Source organism: Podarcis tiliguerta, assembly GCF_965153285.1.
Source record: "Podarcis tiliguerta genome assembly, chromosome: 7".
NCBI classification, from domain to species: Eukaryota; Metazoa; Chordata; class Lepidosauria; order Squamata; family Lacertidae; genus Podarcis; species Podarcis tiliguerta.
In genome coordinates, this window is record NC_139540.1 from 59,988,690 (window position 1) to 60,010,103 (window position 21,414).

At 43.0% G+C, this 21,414-nt stretch overlaps 1 protein-coding gene across 6 annotated transcripts in view; it reads right to left on the bottom strand.

Moving 5' to 3' along the window:
• The window catches only part of PHACTR1 (phosphatase and actin regulator 1), a 242,258-nt gene that overhangs the window by 65,689 nt on the left and 155,155 nt on the right, over window positions 1-21,414 (bottom strand). The gene's annotated exons all lie outside the window — the stretch shown is intronic.

The following is a 21,414-nucleotide window of genomic DNA, read 5'->3' on the forward strand; positions in this document are numbered from 1 at the left end:
GCTCCAAAAGGAATACAGTGGAATGGTCCAATCACAAGTGCAGATCAAATGCTTGCACTCTGATAATAGACATTTCACACATGTTTACATTCTCTTTCTTATAGCAAGAATTACAGACTCAGTTCCTGCCTCCCCAACCATACCGTACAGGGCCTGCTCTGTTCTTTTAATTCCACAGTGGCCTGTGCTTCACAGATTTAAAGTTTGGAAGGTAGTATCTTGCTTTCCCCACTTCTGCAAGTGGAAAGAAGTTCCAGGGGTGCAGTGCTTACCTGTTTGGTTTCATTTGGAAGGGAGACGCATGAGGCTTGCTTGTGTCATTTTGCAATATTAGAGTCTGTTTACAAATATGCAGGGACAAACTTTCCCCACAACCACCCCAGGAGTGGAGTAGCTATCCATGATTCCACTCAGGTTCCGGTGGAATAGTGCCAGCAGTTCCTGGGCTGCATCTGGTTCAAATGCATCCCATGTCTGTATCAGGGTCTTTCAGGTAAAAGCTGGGTATTTTGATCACATAATTTTTAACAACACTTCCCCAAAGACACAGACTTGGAAGATTTTTTAAAAAATCTAATTCTCCTAACACTTTTACAGCAGACATGCATCAAAATATTTCCACTTCTTTAGACAGAACCTTATATCAGGTTAAATACAACTGCTTTAATGTGACACAGTTTATGCAAGTCCTCCAACGCAGTGGAAGTCTTTAATCCAACCATTTTCCTTTTGATAGAGAAGGCTTGTTGCTAATCTCAAGAGGCCATGTGATAGACTTGCATCTAAATTCATTTAAAATGCTGTAGTTATATGCTAATCTACCCGGGAGAGTGGGGGAGAACAGGGAGACCGAAATGTCTGCTTTTCTTTTCTTTTTGCCAAAATATAACTTATTAGAAAATACTTCTTAAAATATTCTTTCACCTCTGCCCCTCTCCCCCCACTTTCTTAGGTGACTATGTAAGCAGTCTTTCACAGAATAGTTTATTTATCTGCTATGCAGAATGGTTCAAAATCTATGAGCCACTATAAAAGATTTAAAAGTCTTATAAGAAGCTGGAGTGGGCGGAGGATGACTGTCTTAGCACACTGTTTAAAATTACACCCGAGAGCAAAGAACATTTCCCTTTGGCTTCAATGAACGGCACAAACGGATTTGCTGCATGGGGGTGTTTCACCTGCGACATATACTGCATCAAGGAAGTCTTTTTAATAAACAAACCACAGAACACAACGAGTGGAAGCGAATGATTCTGTTCTGCAAAAGGAGGGAATTCTATCCACTAATGGAAGGAGGGGAGGGTATTATTTTAGCTGATTCCCCCTCCTTGCCAGCCCCATTCCCCCTCTTGAAATCTGCTCCAGAGGCTTGAGGAACCCTTCAAGACTGCATGAAACGTGGTACTGGAGGCTGCAGGGATTAATTGGTCTAAATCCCGCCACTTCTGTTAGCAGCGGCCTCTGCTAGATCAGAGACTCTTCTGCAAATCGAAGGACTCTCTTCTTTCCAGATTTGGTACGAGAGGGGAACTATTGGGGGCCCACAACCCCAGCTTTCCAGGGCCTGCAAAAATTACAAAATCCTGCACAAGTTACAAATCCCTTTGATTTTTGTTTGTGTTTGTTTGTTTGTTTCAGTGGTGTTTTAATTGTGCTTTCTCATGAGATAGAAGAAATAACTGCAAAAAACGTTCTCGCAAATGATTGCTTTTGGGGAAAGGAGACCATTTAAGCATGCTCCTATTATGCACACCCCACTTTGCCATGTGGTTCGGAGTTCAAGGGAGGAGTCCTGTAGGATTTCATTTTCATTGTATGAGAGAACACTGGAGAGGCATAGTGCCTTTGTAAATTTAGCTTTATGTCCAAATATATAAGCAGAGCATAGAACCATGGGCTGCCATAGATCTGGAGAGAACTTGTGTAAACTCATCCCCAAAGGCTGCACACTTAGCTTCAGCTGACACCAACAAGAAACTCTCAGCAATACCCTTGTCCCTATGAATTAAAAACTCCCTCTGCCCCCATTCACCTCACTGAAGTTGCTGCTTGTTCAGGAAGAATCCGTAGTCGTTAAGGTTCTTTTCTCAAATTCCACCAAGCATCACTTTGGGCACAATCTACAGCCCCACTCAGGTAATCAGACGGCCACCCCCACTTACTTCACTCTTGCTCTCTTAGTTAAGGCTTAGCTATCATGCCAAGAGCACCAAAGTGGATTGTGGCTACAAGTTTCCCAAGAAGAGACAACCTGACAAGTTAACAAGATTTATTATCTGCTGTTCGCTTATTGCAAAAGACACTTCCCCCCATCAGTTAATGTTTGCCCCTCTGGATTAAAACGGCGGTGGAGGCGGCAGCACATGAGCAAACCTATCGCTCACCAGACTATCAATATTAGCAAGATGGAAAAGGCAATGTTTACATTTCAGGCCCCAAGCTTTCCCAGCTACCCACAAATATGTCAGAATTGCCTTAGCCTAAAGAGCTCTCCCAGTCCCCATGTTTAGTGAGTTCTGAGATGCAGAAATATCACTGACATGATTAGGTCAAGGATACACAAAACCTTCAACTATCGAACTGGCTTCTGTCTTTACTGAATCTGCAAAAACCAGCAGCTTAACCCATTCGGAAAGCTATTCCTAGGTTTTATTATTTATCGTATTTGTTTGTAATTCCATCAGTGTGCAAGGTTCTTTATAGAGTGCAAGAGGACTTTGCCCAGAGGAGCTTACCATCAAAAATTTGATTTAGGGGAAACAAGAGACAGAGGCTAGGGAAGAAGATGCAGGCAGAAAAACAGATACAGTATGTGCAGGCCTGGCTCCCGATTAGGTCTACTCAGAGTAGGACTAGAATTGGATACAACCCAATCATCTTTGTCAGGATGAGAGTTTAGTTTTGGGGACTCTGAGGACTACAGATAGGTACAAGGAAAGTAAATGCCATGATTCTCATTTTTATCATGCCTTCTCTGACTATATTGGGGATTTTTTACCTGCCTGAATTCCTTTAATTTCTCCTATGCTTGTTTCAGTGCCTTTGTACTTTCAGAAGCTAGTAGACAGGCAGCTTGAAAAGTTTAAAACAAGATGGATGGCTAGGACTATACAGAACATTTCATTTCTCATTACTCACGATGAAGGCAGCTCATTAAAGTAACATTCATGTTATGTTTTTGGGAACTTGGGACAGGGTGTTTGTGGCTGAAATACTGTTTATGTTGTATTTTTAGCTACTTCAGAACTTTATGTACACACATGGTTAATTTAGAAAGCTACATAGAAGACCACACAGAGTGGAAAACATCTGTTCCTCAGATCGTATGGGGATTTGTCAAAAACATTCCAACACTCTTGGCTTGCTGCATACAGAGAATGCTGATCCTCCATGAATGGTATTATTGGCAATATATTTGCATGGGAAGCATGGAATTTGAATAATTTTACCTTAACAAGAGATTCAAATTTGGTTGCATGTATTGTATGTATGGGAATGTAAAATTATTGCCTTTCTCCTCAGTGTTTCACAGGGACTCAAAGTAAAAAGCCTTTTTAAAGAAGGTCCACTCATTGGCCCCAACCAGAATGGATAAGGACATAAAGCTGGGGAAACACAGTACTTCTGCCTTGCCTGAAGTCCTGGAACCCTATTACCAACCAGCATGGCAAGGAAGAGAGAGTACACAGAGGCAACTTGACTCCCTCAGCTGCCACAACATGCAGGGAAGCAATGGTGGAGAAGTGACGAAGGCTGAAGGGAGGAGGGAAGCTGATAGAGAAGCAGGCAGAATAATTAGGCTGGAAGTCTGGAATAGGCTTCTGCCTGCATCTCTCTCTCTCTCTCTCTCTCATGGCTCTGTCTCCATCAGAGTTCCGCTCTGCAGCTTGGGTGCAGGTGAGGGGATGCTTTTGTAGCATGCAACAAGGAGGAGGAGAAGCCATCCCGGCCTTGTGATTGAGAAATTTAAGTCCATAACACCTAGCGAGTGATGTCTCATTCTCTAGGACAGGATGGTGAAGAAACTTTAATCTGTCTTGGTCAGTTTGGGTTAGCTCATTATCTGGGTAAAGATACAGATTGTGAAAGTTGCCTGTATCTTTGGATACACCTGGAAAACTTTTGGTATTTTGTGTCTCATTTCTTAAGCAAATTTTAGTTGTTAATGTTAAAAAGTAAGCTTCTTTAAGTTTTTGTTTCTTTGGTTTGCTTGAAGATTGCGTATGAGTATTCAATAAATGTTGCCTTTAAAAAAGAAAATTCCCTGGGTGCGCAGCCTAATGGCACACCTATGCCAGTCACTATAGGCAATTGTAAACTAGATGGACCAGTGATCTGAATTGGTAGGAGGCAGCTTCCTGTGTTCCAAGTTTTTAAATTCATTTTGCAAAATTATTTGAGGTTTCATTACAATCGTGGCATCTTGAGCAATGACATAAGTAAAAAATGCCAAACCAAAATAATACAGCTGCTTTCACTTTCCATCTTTCTGTAACCTGGGCACAGATGACTAACTAGCCTTTTGAGCAGAGGAGGTCTCACTGTTTAATTTTTGCCTACACTCCAACTATTTCTGTGTACAAGGAACAGTGTTCTTTTAATCTACAACTGGGTAGATTCCTCCCTTATTAAAACACTGTTAGTATCATAAACCATCATTCTTCAGAGTTCAATTGTCTTTAGTAAAGTGTGTGTGTGGCCATGTGCATGCAACTAGTTTCTAGCGCAGATACATGTCTTTTTAAATTTTTTATATATATATAATTTTTATTCAATTTTTCCGATATAAAATTAATACAGTTCATACATCTTTTTTACATCCATTCTCTCTTTTTTTTGACTTCCCTCAACTTGACTGATACTCCTTCCCTTCTTAATTTCTTACACATTTCTAAAACCTTCCATCTATTATTTTTATAAATTAAGTCTTATTTTATTCATATTCTAACATTTCTTCTTACAGAGCTTCATTAAAGCTTACAAGCGTTATTTGATTTTCACTTAGATTATGCATATACTCTGTAAACTTTTCCCAATCTTCTATAAATCTCTGATCTCGTTGATTTCGGATCCTTCCTGTCAGTCTATCAAGTTCTGCAAAGTCCGTCATCTACATTCTCCATTTCTAGCACAGATACATGTCAATGGGCAGGCAGGAACACGAACCTGCCATTTTGCATGCTGCCCACCCTTGGGTTCACTTTGAACTATTGGCAGCACTGCAGAACAGTCATGTTTACTTAGTATATTTCTAGCCATAATATACTATTGGCTTTTTAAACTGGCACAAGGCAGGCAGTGGTAGAAATGAATGTAGTTGACAGAATAGAGCCTTCAGCAAAATGTGACGGGGGTGGGGGTGGGCTCAGGAAGTGATCCTTGGCATGAGGATGCTTTGCTGCGAATCCCATGCTTTAAATATAGCTGCAAAAGAATATGTTTTGCTGTGGAAAAAAGAGAGATACTCTGCTTATATAATCACACCGTTTCGGCAGCAAGCGTCATTGTGGTTCTGGGAGCAATGACGTCAGTCAAGACCAAACAGAGCATGCATAATCTAAGAGCAATACAGTTTGATTCCTTCACAGGAATTGTGGTGGGAAAGATTCTTGGGCAAAGATGTTTAGTGAGAACAGAACAAGCACAGAATTCACCCCTGCCACTATCCCAGGAATAGAAAACTACTTTGAGCTGGCAAACAGTTCCCAGGCTATACTATTAGATACAAGAGGTTTGTGCAGAAACTCTTGCCCCATGAATAAGCCTTAAAAATCCACAAAAAATAAATAAATAATAATCAACATTTTCTGTCTAGTCATGCTATGGTGCACTTTTACCAGAATGAATTTTCAAAAAGTATCAAGGGATAACCGCCCGGACTGAGATGCCCAAAGGCAAGAACTCCAGGTTTAGGCATAGATGAAGCAGCATAAGCTCCTTGAAAATAGATCCCAACCCTTAGTGCTGAAATTGTAGTAGTAACTGATTTGCAAGAAGTACGTATAATAAATTAATACTGTCAAGCAGATCCTAATTCAAACCTTTTGGAATCATAATGAATTGAATTCCTCTGAAAAAAACAACAAAGAAGTCATTGGTTTAGGGCTGCATGTTATACTTTTCATCCAAAATACTGTAAATCTTGCATGTACACATAATGCATGCTGATGTATCTAAGAAGGGGATTTTATTTCCTGCTAACACGAATGCCAAAACTGCCTGCTGTTTTTTGGGAGGGGTGCTGCTGCTTCAACCACCTTGTAAGAAGAGCCAGCTGAATCAGAACCATCTAGTCTAGAATCCCATACCTTCCAACATTTCTCCAATGAAAATCCTCCTATTCCATAATAAAAATATTTTTTATTATTTATACCCAACCCATCTGACAGGGTTGCCCCAGCCTCTCTGGTCAGTTCCCAACATATATAAAAACATAATAAAACATTAAAAAACTTCCCTATACAGGGCCGCCTTTAGATGTCTTCTAAAGGTTGTATAGTTACTTCTCTCCTTCCCGGGGGTGGGGGTGTGTGTGTCACATAACTCCATACCCTCCAACATATCTCCAATGAAAATAGGGATGTCCTGAGGAAAAGAGGGACATTCCAAGATCAAAACAGAAACTGGGACAGATTCTGCAAATCCGGAACCGTCCCTGGAAAACAGGGACACTTGGAGGGTTTGGCATGTTGTTCTGACACTTGCCAACCTATGGGAAGTCCAAAAGCAAGACCTGAGTACCTGTTTTAAATTGTGAGATTTTATTGCGTTCTTTAGATATTAATGTTTTATAACAGAGTTTATAACCAGGTTCGTTTGCCTCTTTTGAATATAAAGAATAGAAACATGGCAGTATAATTATATCATGATTTAATGCCCACACAACCGTCTCCCAACCACCTCCTGGCATTCCATAGCAATGATCCTCCCTGAACCAGCAGCCGCTAAGCTCAGATCTGCTTCTGCTGCCTATGACTCAGCACTGCTAGAGCCTTCTAAATCGGCTTCTAAATATTTATGCTATGGGGTAGACAGGCACAGGAGCGCCAAGAAGAAACTGCTTGAAGCTGTTTTCCCAAATAGCCTTTTAGCCATTGCCCGGGAAAATACTGCTGATGTGAAGAAAATTGTCACCATCAGCTAGTCTTTTAGCTTAGTGGGCAGAGCATTTTTTAAAGGCCCAAATACATGTGACAGTGAAATCACATGTAATATTTTGCTAACATATATATATAAAACCCCTAAATGCAGCCATAGAAGCCTAGCACAGGGAAACGGGCTTCCTAGCGCTTTTCTCTTCACTGCCTTCCCTGCTTAAAACTACCCCATCTCACAAGGTACTTTTCCTACATGAGGAAAAGACACATTTCCACCCACCCACCCACCCGCTACCCATTACAGTAGTACCTCCGGTTACATAACCCTCTGGTTATATAAACTTCAGGATGCGAAAGCGACAAACACAGAACTATTTGACCAGGTTTCGCCCCGCACGCATGCGCAGAAGCAGTCCTCAGGTTGCGGAAACCTTGGGATCCGACCGGACCTCCAGAACAGATCCTGTCCGCAACCAGAGGTACCACTGTAGTTCTTCCCCTGCTCCACATACAGAGCCACAGCTCCGCACTGCAGTTTATGTGGTTGCATTTGGTAAAAAAAGAGAAAACGTTAAAATTACCTGCGACAGAGCCACACATGTAGCTTGTTAAATCAGTTAGCCAGGCTGCACATGATGGGAGTTGTGTTTAAACAACATCTGGAGGGTCCCAAGTTATCTACCCCTGCCTTCCGTAACACCCTGGCTATTCATAGAACCATAGAGTTGGAAGGGACACTGAGGATCATCTAGTCAAACCCCCTGCAATGCAGGAATACGCAGCTGTCCCTTACGGGAACTGAACTTGCATCCTTGGTGTTAGCAGCACCAAGCTCTAACCGACTGAGCTATCATTTTTGAGTGTGCATGTGGGTGGTGGGCACGGAGGAGGGTCTAGTTTGTATGGTAAAAGTTCCTTCCAGAGGATAGAATGGCATCCAAGAGCACAATAACTGGCCATCCCAGATGCCAGGCCTGGGTACCTAAAATTACTTGCATGTCACACACCAAAAGCTACATCCAAATTCACCCTGGAAAACAAGTCACTGCATTTCCCACTATTTCTTTTGAATGCACTTACGGTGCACCGTCATTAGAATCACATGGTGGTTATATTTGACCTTTTAAGGAGGAAATAAAGTGCGTGTCTGCACAAAGAAAATCAGCTGTGATCCTTTCCGTGCTGGTAAAAACCACTTGTGGTTTGCTTGTTTTTGTGGTTGGTTGTTTTGAAAGAGGTTGTTTTCTTGCTATAAAAGAAACCAACTACCAAAAGAAAATGGAGCAAGTTACTGAAATGTATATTTTTTATGCTTGGACCGAACACAAATCCTGTTTACTTTGAACATAAAGGTAAAGGGACCCTCAACCATTAGGTCCAGTCGTGACCGACTCTAGGGTTGTGGCGCTCATCTTGCTTTATTGGGCGAGGGAGCCGGCGTACAGCTTCCCGGTCATGTGGCCAGCATGACTGAGCGCACACGGAACCAGAGCAGCACACGGAAATGCCGTTTACCTTCCCGCCGGAGCGGTACCTATTTATCTACTTGCACTTTGATGTGCTTTCAAACTGCTAGGTTGGCAGGAGCAGGGACCGAACAACAGGAGCTTACCCCGTTGCGGGGATTCGAACCACCGACCTTCTGATCGGCAAGTCCTGGGCTCTGTGGTTTAACCCACAGCGCCACCCGCGTCCCTACTTTGAACATACGCAACAGTAAAAAAAGCAATGGACCAGCATGTCAATTGCTCCGTTTCTGTTGTACAATTTCCAGCAAAGACAGTTTTGTCCATTGCTGCTTCTTGCTTCCTCCTGGTGTGACACAGAGAGGAGAGGGGGAGGTGCATATGAGCAGCATGCGCCAACATGCTGCTCATTCACAATAAGCCAGGTTTATCACTTACCATTAAGTATGAACAGGGCTAGTTACTGTGGCTTGGGACTTCTGCATACTTTTAGTATGGCTGCTTCATGTCAACTGCTAGTTATTTAAATTCAATTCAGCACTGGTACACAGTAAATGTTTAACGCAGACAATCTTGTGAGTGCAGCAGCAGAGAATATTCTCAGTGGAATACATAGAACAGTTTATTGGACTTATGCCCATGGGCACCAGAAGATAGACAAGCAAGCGAGGCTAACAAATGCAGTGCCAACAGGGAAGAGTATTATTTGATATTGCTGCATGCCACCCTAATCTCCAAGCGGTACAAGATCCCAGCGGTTCCAGGCACTTACCCAGGACACATGTTTCCTTTTGGAATGAGGCACAGTGGAGACTGTTGTGTCTTTATGATATATGGTTAATTTACACATATATATACAACCTGGCTCTCTGATTGTCTTTCCAGCCTGCAGCTTTTTATCTAGCTTCTGGTTCACATCACTCAACTCTCCATGTTGGCCTTTTGTTTTCTAACTAGCAGACAATTGGGGGAGGAAGGCCCACCCATTTGTCCTCTGGCACAGAGCCACTTCCTTTGTACCCGTAACGACTCATACTGTCATGGACTGGTTGGACGCAAAGGAATGGTGGGATGGGGAAGCCCCAAAGGAAGAAGGCTAAGAGCCAGGGCATTGGTGGTGAGATAATGATGAGTGGTCAGAGGGAGAAGATGGAGAAAACTGGGAGAAGGTGTCAAAAGCTGAAGAGGTAACAGGGTTTAGTGAGCAGGGAGAGTCCGTGGCAGAGAGAAGCCCAGAACCAGAGGCAGAAGCTGAAGCAGGAGAGAAGGGAGACCAGCTGGTGAAGAGGCATGGGTGTCTCCCCCTCCTGCCGCAACTAGCTTCCCTCTCTCCTAGTGTCCCAGAACCAGGAGAGCCATGAAGCTGGAGAAGCATAGACAGGTACACAGGCACAGTCTCTGATTCCTTGGGAAAATCCCTAGAGGGGTGGAGACATAGCTGGCTGTGGAGAGGCCTTTAGTCTTGTCAGCTGCTTCATGGGGGCAAGACCTGAGTTGCTGTGCTCATTAGGCCTCACACTCCTGTGCAGATCCTGTTTTGCTAACAAGGAGTTAACTTTTGCTCGCTCTGTTATTTACAGCTGGCTCACTTCTGTCACATACTTAGTGGCCATTACCAGCCTGACCTCAATATTCCAGCAATTGAAGTCATGCTGGATCCAGGAATTAGAAAGGGAGCTCAGGCTTTGAGCCTACCACGCAAATACTCATAACGATATACAGTGGTACCTCAGTTCTCGAACGTAATCCATTTTGGAAGCCCATTCGACTTCTGAAACATTCTAAAACCGAGGCGCGGCTTCCCATTGGTTGCAAGAGCTTCTTGCATGTTTGGATTCTGAAAAACGTTCGAAAACAGAAGCATTTACTTCTGGGTTTTCAGAGTTTGAGAACTGAAACGTATGACAATGGAGGCGTTTGGGAACTGAGTTTCCACTGTACAATATATTTCCACTGTACAATTACAATATATTTTCTTCCATCTGCATGAAAGATAGGTGTACACTTGAAGGACTTTGGCTTTCTGATGCCACAGGAGCCTGATGTTAATGTCTTTTCAGAAATTTAAAAAAGAATACCACCTGTTCACTACTTAAAACAAAGCCGACAGGGCTTAGATTAGTCTCTGTTTGTATGACAGTGCAGAAAAATATATTGTGCAAATAGTATATGCATGCAAATAATTCTGTTCTCAGACCAGTGTCATGCAGACAAATGCAACATGTGAACTGGATGGCCAGAGATTATCAGCAAACCAGATTGTGTTTGTTTGTGTATGTTTGTGTGTGTGATGCCCTTGAGCTCAGGATGGTCAAGGCTGTTCTTTCAAGCTCATGAGTTATTGATGGCTACCAGAACTATAGAACCCTGGAAATATAAGTCACTGTACAAGAGACTCCCATTACCAAGACAACAGACAGACAAATCAAATGTGGGTCATACAAGCAGGAGGTCAGTGGAACAGTGCGGCTCAATCAATGTGCTGTACTACTCGTGCCTAAGGGATGGCTGCTTCATTTATTCTACTGCTGGCAATGCTGATTAAAATAAGAATAAAATACCCTCAAATTTGATTTATGATGAAACTGCAATATTTACACTTTGTTGCTCCGTATTTCTAGGATCAATTATCATCTCAATGGTGCTGTAGCACCAAAACAGAAATTCACCAAAACAACACAGGACACAACTCTTTTTTTCTTAGCAGCAATTCAATATGCAATTGCCCATTATGCCTCATAAAAATCAATGGGATTTATATATGCATTTCTGTTGTATTACAAGCAGATGAGAATAATAAAAGCACATGACTCAGAAACCAGAACAGCAGTACTAGGCTAAGGCACATAAGCATTTCTCCTTGATAGTAAAGGTACAAGGCAAAACTAACAGCAAGCAATCCCACTGCTGTTCAACTTTTTCCATTGCTGTCTAGCTAAATGCCAATAGAGCTGAAATCTAATTCTTAGACTGACATAGGTGATGGTCTTGCATGTTTGCTTTGATCTCGAACCTGGCTCTGGTTTTGCATCTCTCTCCACAGCCTGGAACTAGATTCATTATACTAACGATGAATCAATGTTCCAGACCTAACACTAAATGGAGGTTCCAACGCAGATTCCACATGACTATCCTGATACTAGGGATGTGGGTGGCACTGTGGTCTAAATCACAGAGCCCAGGGCTTGCCGATCAGAAGGTTAGCAGTTCAAATACCCGCAATGGGGTGAGCTCCCGTTGCTCGGTCCCTGCTCCTGCCAACCTAGCAATTTGAAAGCACGTCAAAAGTGCAAGTAGATAAATAGGTACTGCTCTGGCAGGAAGGTAAACGGCGTTTCCGTGCGCTGCTCTGGTTCGCCAGAAGTGGTTTAGCCATGCTGGCCACATGACCCGGAAGCTGTCTGCGGATAAATGCCGTCTCTATCGGCTTATAGAGCGAGATGAGCACCACAATCCTAGAGTTGTCCGCAACTGGACCTAATGGTCAGGGATACCTTTACCTTTTTATCCTGATACTGAGGAAGCTCTGTTGAAACTGTGCACAAGCCCTAAATTTTAAAATGGCTGTCCTCTAGATGTTGCACAAATTCTGGCTACTAGTATATTTCCAACTTCGATCAGCCTGGCCTACGATTGCTGGATGTGGTCCCAGATTTTGATAAGCATCTGTTTTATGGCAAGACCTCTTTGTTTTCCATGTACGTATTCAGATCATATGGGAACTGGGCGACAAGAGAAACTTTGCAGAACCTTCACAGTAATGCAGGACTGCTTTGCAAAGCAAGAGCAATGGGTTTTCGCAGTGAAGGAAGTTTGAGGGGCATTTGTTATCATTAATGATATTAACATTTTTTTAGGTCTTTAAATGGGCGGTGGGGAGAATCCCAGCATAAGATAAAAAAAATTAAAAATTCTAAACTACTAAATATTTTGGAAGGTTGTTTATATAGCTATGTGATATTGTAACCAAATTTTGCATGATGGTTCCCAAGTATCAAGGAGCAGGTTTTTGTCGAAGTTTGGATACATTTGGGTGCCATTTTGAATCAAGATGGCAGACGGAGCTTTCCAAAACGGCCCTGATTTTTTTGGAGGGGGGTTCTTAAAGAAGGCTACTAGAAGTTGGTTGCATTTTCTACAGCTCTAAAGGTACCCCTGCCCGTACGGGCCAGTTGTGTCCGACTCTAGGGTTGTGCGCCCATCTCACTTAAGAGCCCGGGGGCCAACGCTGTCTGGAGACACTTCCGGGTCACGTGGCCAGCGTGACGAAGCTGCTCTGGCGAGCCTGCACCAGTGCAGCACACGGAAACGCCGTTTACCTTCCCGCTAGAAAGCGGTACCCATTTATCTACTTGCACTTAAGGGTGCTTTTGAACTGCTAGGTGGGCAGGAGCTGGGACCGAAAGACGGGAGCTCACCCCGCCGCGGGGATTCGAACCGCCGACCATATGATCAGCAAGTCCTAGGCACTGAGGTTTTACCCACAGCGCCACCCGCGTCCCTTCTACAGCTCTAACAGATCATAAATGTCTCCTTAAGTCAATATTTATTTAGTTTCATTAAATAGTTTAACTATACTTTTTCTCAGATAAATGAAACAGTTAGAGCTGGTAAAAATATCTTTTCCCCTGCTCCATTCATTCCATGTGTGTCTGTGAGAGTATCCACAGAGGATCAAATTGACACGGACACTGATCAGTGAGCTCCAGTTTGTTTACTATGCTGATTTGGTGGCAGCTCTCAGGAGTTTGAACCACCTTAGTTGGAGATGCTGGGGACTGAACATGGAATCTTTGGAATGCAAAGCACCTGCTTATCCACATAGCTTCACGTCACCCTGGATGTGAAGGGTTGAGATCAAGTACAGTTACATATGCACATGCTTAGTTATAGTTAGTGATTAAGAAAGGACTAACAGAAACTCCAACATATACTACATAGGTACCAAAAATACCTAAGATGTAAACGACTGCAGACATGCATTTCATAAACATCCAACTATTATGGATTTGTGATTGGCAGGACTTTTACATTAAGCCAGTTTTGCCTCACCATGCCCGAAAAGGCTTTAAAGGATTCAAAGACTTTGTTTTGACAAAATCCACACATTTTGGCAGCTGCAGCTGATAACAATCCCATCTTACATATGAGAATCGATTTTTAAAGAAAGTAAACCTGCAGATCCAGGGATTTCATTATTAGTAAATTTGTTGGCAAAGCCTCTTTTTAACATATGATGCAACCTACTAGTCACACACAGAGAGAGAAAATACGAACACTCAGTTGCATTTTTATTTTATTTTACCTATTCAGGCTTTAAACCCTGTTTTATACATCTCCTCCCTTACAGATTAACAGCATTCTGTTCCCGTCCCCCGTCCCCCCCGCTTTTTGCAGTAATACACCATTGCAGAACATCACAGAATTGAAGTTTGAGGCTGTTGCATATAATCTTTATAGCAGCTGGAAGTGTAATTAGCATAAAATCCAAACGGCCTCATTAAACATTCCTTTCCTGTAAGCTTGGACACATTTAAGGATTCTCTCCCCCCCCCCCCATGTGCCATTAAAGTGATGGCATGGGGGTTAGCACATTCTTAAAAAGCCTTTTCAATCCAGCAAGGCAAAACCCGCTTCTTAATGGCTCGAAATATGCTACGCAGCAGATTTTCAAGGGGGCACACAAAAGATTCAGCCGCACAGAAACACAAACATTCCTATTCATCAGCAGCCTGCATTTGCCAACTCGTGTGCAAAAATAGACAACTGCTACAAGTATCAGCTGTGTAAAATAGGCAATTGAGGCCTAAAGCTATCAGAGGCAGGGTCCACTGGGCAACTACCGGTACCTCCCAACTACTTCCCATGTTATTTCTTCCCATCTTATTACTATGTATGTTGTGAAAAGCACATGTGTCCCCATCAGCAAGTCTAAAAACCTGGGGTCATATCCTGCATTTTCTTTTCTCTGAGGCATGGGCTTAAGAAGAAGAATGAACTGCTCTCAAAATACCCGACCACTCCACTCCACTCCCACCCCACCCCGAATTCTTGCAGGAAGGTTTTGCTGGTTCTAGATCACCCATAAATATTTTTGGGGTCAGGTCTTGGACTTTGCTTGAACAAGCGGTAGTGCTCACAAATGTTGGAGGAAGACAGGGCTTCTCATACTTTTAACAGGTTAGTAGAATAGGGAATAGAAGAATAGGCTGGACTTGTTGTACAGGGATGGGTAGAACTGTATCTTGCTTTAGAAGATGCTATCCTCTTCAGCAGCATGGGCCAGAAGTAAAAGCAACACTGATGACAATTGATAAATTTTGGTAGCATTACTGACTACCTTGCTTAGGGTTTTTCCACCACTGTAGTTTAGAACTCAGCTTGGGTGTATGTGGCTGAAATCAAGGGACCAAATAGGGCAGATGTGAAGAACATTTGGCCCTCCAGATAGTGCTAAACTGCAGTTTCTATAACCCCTGGCTATTAGCCATGCTTGCTAGGGCTCAAGGGAGTTGTAGTTCAGTAATGTCTGTAGGCCCACAGTCTCCCCAGCCCTGAAATAGGGTTTGGTGTCTTAATTCCAATTTCCTTGCCCAATTGCAGTGAGTTAACCCTGTACATGGCAAAACTGGGAATGTGCTGAGCACCTAATTCCATCCTCTATAGGTCGTCTCTGACACTGGAGTCCCATTGCTTGCCATTGTGTCTCATTGTACACATTTAGTATGCACTCTTCCAATAATTAGCACTTTTTTACATAACATATGCACTTTTCAATGCATTCACCAGTAAAATACACACCAGGATTCAGTTAACCAGCCCCATCAGAAGAAGCCCTGTACAAAGACTTCTGTGTTTGCAGCAGAGCTTACTCCCCTTTCCTTCCCTACCACCAACACCCCTGGAATTGGATTGGGGAGGCTGGGAGAACCATTAGAACAGTGCACAGAAGGAGAGGGGGTATCATTTCATCTAGCAAGCAGGAATAATTGCACAGATCATAGAATCATAGAGTTGGAAGAGACCACAAGGGCCATCGAGTCCAACCCCCTGCCAAGCAGGAAACACCATCAGAGCACTCCTGACATATGGTTGTCAAGCCTCTGCTTGACAACCATATGAAACAACTGGAAGAGCACAACATTTAATACCACTCTTATAGGTAAAGGCACCCCTGACCGTTAGGTCCAGTCGCGGACGACTCTGGGGTTGCACGCTCATCTCGCTCTATAGGCCGAGGGAGCCAGCGTTTGTCCACAGACAGTTTCCGGGTCATGTGGCCAACATGACTAAGCCGCTTTTGGCGAACCAGAGCAGGGCACGGAAATGCCGTATACCTTCCTGCTGGAGCGGTACCTATTTATCTACTTGCACCGGGTGCTTTTGAAGTGCTAGGTGGGCAGGAGCTGGGACTAAACAACGGGAACTCACCCCATTGTGGGGATTCGAACTGCCAAACTTCTGATTGGCAAGCCCCAGGCTCTGTGGTTTAGACCACAGCGCCACCCGCGTCCCATTAATACCACCCTTAGTGCTTCTCTTTTACATAAAATGTATACTGTGTGCAGAAAACACATTGCAAAATGCATTTTGATCCACAAGTGAGCTTGGGAGTATCAGATCAATTTATTCCACTGTGAAATGCAGACCAAATGAACTCTTCCCCCATCCTTAGACAGAACTCAACCATGGAAATTGCCTAATATTATACAAAGATTTTCCTAAGTGCACAAAGCATTTGAAATATATCATTCCAGCAGTCCAAAATCCTGTAAAGCAATCCAGCATTATTATCCCTATAATACACACAAGGCAGGGGCTAAAGTTGTGAGACAGCAGCTTGCCTAAGATCACCCAGTGGCTGGTGAGGTGTAAACTGGGATTTACAAGCTTATAAATCCCTCTCTTCCAGTCATTAGAGGCAACTTCAGTTCAAAGTCATCCTTTGCTTGTAGGGGCTAATCAACACAGCAGCTCATCAGATCATGTCTAAATATACACTTTTTATTTTGCTTCCATATGGTTAGAACAGGGGTGGAGAATAATTATGCATCAGGTGACAACTTCACTGCTAGTGGTTTCCACTTTGTCTCCTTCCTGTTCCCCTAATCTCTACATGGTGCAGACTGGTTGGGGGGATTTGTTGATCATTATCCAAATAAGGGACGCGGGTGGTGCTGTGGGTTAAACCACAGAGCCTAGGACTTGCCGATCAGAAGGTCGGCGGTTCGAATCCCCGCGACGGGGTGAGCTCCCGTTGTTCGGTCCCAGCTCCTGCCATCCTAGCAGTTCAAAAGCACGTCAAAGTGCAAGTAGATAAATAGGTACCACTCCGGCGGGAAGGCAAACGGCGTTTCTGTGCGCTGCTCTGGTTCACCAGAAGCGGCTTAGTCATGCTGGCCACATGACCCAGAAGCTGTACGCCGGCTCCCTTGGCCAATAAAGCAAGATGAGCGACGCAACCCCAGAGTCGGTCATGACTGGACCTAATGGTCAGGGGTCCCTTTACCTTTACCTTTACCCAAAAGCTAAGGGAAGGTCAGCACTTTCTCTGGAAAAAAATGAGACATTTCAACACAACGTGGCAGAAAATAACATTGACAATCTCTCTAGAGTACGGATGGCATCATGCTGGCTTCCTTTACACAACTTATAAGCTATTGTTATCAAGCAAAGTAGACTATCCCTTTACTAAACCGATAAGATCTGGTCATTTATGAATCCTTATCAAGTAAAATAGACCATCCCTATTGAGATACAATCTGGTCATTTAGAAGTTTTTGCAATAATTATGGCTGTCACATTGTTATCTGCCTGAACAGGGGTTGCCTAGGGCTTCCAGGGCCTCATGTTAATTAAAGTTTTAATGGTTTTTAGAAAAGATGACGTTCTAGATAATAAACTGTTTAACTTCAGTGTACCTTGCAAACCTTTCCTCAGGACATATTTGAATTGCGCTGCTGGCTGCCTTTGACTTCAGGTAAAATGCTGCTAATATTAAATATTTGCTTTCCAGATAGAGAGCATCTCTAAATTTATGAAACTCCAGGCCTAGATTTTTCATCCGATTCCTATTCAAGACTGCATTTACAATTTATCATTTACAATTTGTCATTTGGGGACGCGGGTGGCGCTGTCGTGTAAACCACTGAGCCTAAGGCTTGCTGATCTGAAGGTTGGCGGTTCAAATCCCCACGACGGGATGAGCTCCCGTTGCTCGGTCCCTGCTCCTGCCAACCTAGCAGTTCGAAAGCATGTCAAAGTGCAAGTAGATAAATAGGTACCGCTCCGGCGGGAAGGTAAACGGCGTTTCCGTGCGCTGCCCTGGTTTCGCCAGAAGCAGCTTAGTCATACTGGCCACATGACCCGGAAAAAATGTCTGCGGACAAACGGCGGCTCCCTCGGCCAGTAAAGCGAGATGAGCGCCGCAACCCCGGAGTTGTTCGTGACTGGACTTAACTGTCAGGGGTCCTTTACCTTTCTTTTTTTAAAGGTCCTATGGATCTATTTGGTTAGCCGAGATTCCTGCATTGCAGGGGGTTGGAGTAGATGGCGGTCCCTTTCCAATTCTAAGATTGGAGTGGCAATTGAAGTGGCTTGAGCTAACTACTGTGAAGTCATAGTACCAAATGTGACAAGCCCCTACCTCCCACATGATGCACTATCAGCAACCTTGTAATAGACAATATTATTTTCCAATAAAGGGTAGCATAGGGTTGTGATGGGCAAATCACTCTTAAGCAAGCCTTATAGGTGGGATTTCAATAGTAATAACAATAGTAATAGTAATAGTAATAGTAGTAGTAATAAATAATAATAATAATAATAATAATAATAATAATAATAATAATAATAATATATTATTTATACCCCACCCATCTGGCTCGGCTTCCGCAGCCACTCTGGTTGGCTTTCAACAAAATATTAAAATACTGTAATACATCAAACATTAAAAGCTTCCCTAAACAGGGCTGCTTTCAGATGTCTTCTAAAAGTCTGGTAGTTGTTCTCTTTGACATCTGGTGGGAGGGCATTCCACAGGGAGGGCACCACTACTGAGAAGGCCCTCTGGCTTCTCGCAGTGAGGGAACCGCCAAAATGCCCTCGGTGCTGGACCTCAGTGTGCAGGTAGAACGATGGGGGTGGAGACGCTCCTTCAAATATACTGGACCGAGGCCATTTAGGGCTGTAAAGGTCAGCACCAACACTTTGAATTGTGCTCGGAAACATACTGGGAGCCAATGTAGGTCTTACCTCCTGCTCAGCTGAGAATCACACAGCAGCTTTGCATATCTTTCTTCACCATTTCTGTCAGTGGTGTCCCATCAGGCATCATCTAGTTTGCATAGTCTAGCTTGAATTCATTTAAAGTATTCTGCCTCACTCCTCAGCTGAGAAAAGGCTCCCAGAGCAAGTTACAATTACCTATAATAATTTTTTATATACCTCTTAGGAAGCTTCCCTTTGGGTAGAACTTAATATAAACCGAGTTGTTGTCATAGTAAGAACCATACGATACCGGACACTACGAAGCTTAGCTTTTTTGGGCTTTGTCTTCCCGCGGTAACTATGGATGAGATACAAAAGTGCAATACACTGCACCAGCTCTGAGCATCAAATACACTTGAACCTTCTGCTTGAGCCCATAGGCTATGTTTATTTATCACCACCCTCTAATTTAAGCCTCTTCAAAGTGGGGGAAACGGAACTGTATTTTCCCCAGGATACTGATGGGAATTATATTTTTCTAAAATGCATTTATCAGTACACAGAAGGATTAGCCATAAATACGTGTGAGCTCTCATTACAGCACCTCCTGGGGTTGCTTTTGATTTACTTTGGAAATTAAAGGGCTCACTGTATTGAGCTTTGAGATATCAGATACCAACTCAGCCCTGACCTGTTATCATGCACAGTTTGAAAAAGCATCCTACCCTTTCTTCTACATTCACTAAGAAAACCATGCAGATTCTTTTGAGTGCTTTTCTGCCACAGGTGTTTACAATACAGCTGTATGAACTGGCTACCTGAAGTGTGTGGGACAAGTCTTATGGGAGATTTACAAGGATGACTTATACAGAACATGAAGGGGATCTAATTTGCTTTTTTGCACGGCTGCATCTCTTTGACAACAATAGATTTTGAATCCAAATAAAGTGGAGGGGTAAAAGTAACAAAGCCAGTGGAATCTTACATGCCATGAAACAAAAAAGTATAATTAACCCCCAAGTTCCATGCAGTCAGTAGATATTAATGAAAGAGCAGTGATATAAATACATCAGACATGTGACCAAACACAGAGGCTAGTATTCATATGAGGCCTCCAAGCAGCGTCTAGTGGACTATGTGAACAAACTGTCTTAACCCCTTTTTTCCATATGGCATTGCCTCCCTCTGCCCCAAGCTGCAGCTGGGGGAGGGAGATATCTAACCCACACAAAGTGCGCCCAACGAAAACTACACCCCTCCAATATGTGGGGCTAGGGAAAGAGGGGGGCTACTTTGCTCCATAGTGTTAGAAGTCTGAAAGCAGAGTTGCAATTCTAGTTTAAAGCACAACAGCTATGATTGCATACTACTAAGTTATCCATGTCTGGAAGCCCCCTTGATCGGTTGACTTGACTGCCTGACTTCCTTTTTGCTTAAACCTTTCCACGGCTGCCATCAAAATTCTGTAAGCAAACAACCTTCCAACAGGCAGTTTGGGGTTGCTTCCTGGATTGCCATTTTCATTCCATCCAAAAAATATATATTTCTGTGTACCTAGGATGCCACACAAATATGTAGCAGCCTGCCACTGTTCTATTTTGGTGTGGCCTCATTTTGTTTCTGAAACCACCTGACTTTTACATACCTACATAAAAATGGCCTTTCAAACTATGTGTGTGTGTGTTATTGTTATTGTTTGTTACTATGTTGTGCATTTTTGTGCTTTTGACATTGTAAACCGCCCTGGGATCATCGGATGAAGGGTGCTATAGAAATTTAATAAATTTAACAAATAAAACAGAGTTTTCTGTGTTTTCTTTTTATACGTATACATTTATTTTTATTTGTCATATCCATAATTTTTATAGTATTCTGTATGTGTTTACGCCAATAAACTTTTAATTATTGTTTTTTTAAAAACTCAAATAAATGTATTATAGGGAATTACTGACTGTGAGGCACCTGTGCACATTCCACCTATAATGTGGTCAACTGAAGGATTGGTCTGTGGGCACATGCATCACCTGGGGATAGGTTGAGCACTACAGATCCATTTAAAAAACCACAGCATGCACATGCCATTAACAGCTCAGGACTGCAGTATCCCAAAGACCGCCTCTTTCTATATAAACCTACCCGGACCCTGAGATTATCTTCTGAGGCCCTTCTTTGTGGGCCTCCTCCACAAGAGGTCTAGAGGGTGGCAACATGAGAACAGGCCTTTTCTGCTGTGGCTCCCTGTTTGTGGAATGCTCTCCCCAAGGAGGTTCTCAAGGCACCTTCATTGTACACCTTTAGGCACCAGGCAAAATGATTCCACTTTAACCAGGTCTTTGGTTGATTGACATCCAATCCCCCTTTTAAATTTGGGGGGGGGGAGAGAGTTATTGGGTTGTTTTTATTTTGATTATGTATTTTGTGTTTCTATATTGTGATTTTATCCTGTGAACCATCCTGAGACCTGCTGGTATAGGGTGGTAGACTAATTTAATAAACAACAACAACAACAACAACAACAACAACAACAACAACAACAAGTCTTTGACTGCTTTGTAATAATCATACTAGCGGACAGATTCTGATTTCCTTATTTGCTCTTAATAGCAAAGCATCACCCACCATTGAGAGAAGGGCCAAAATTA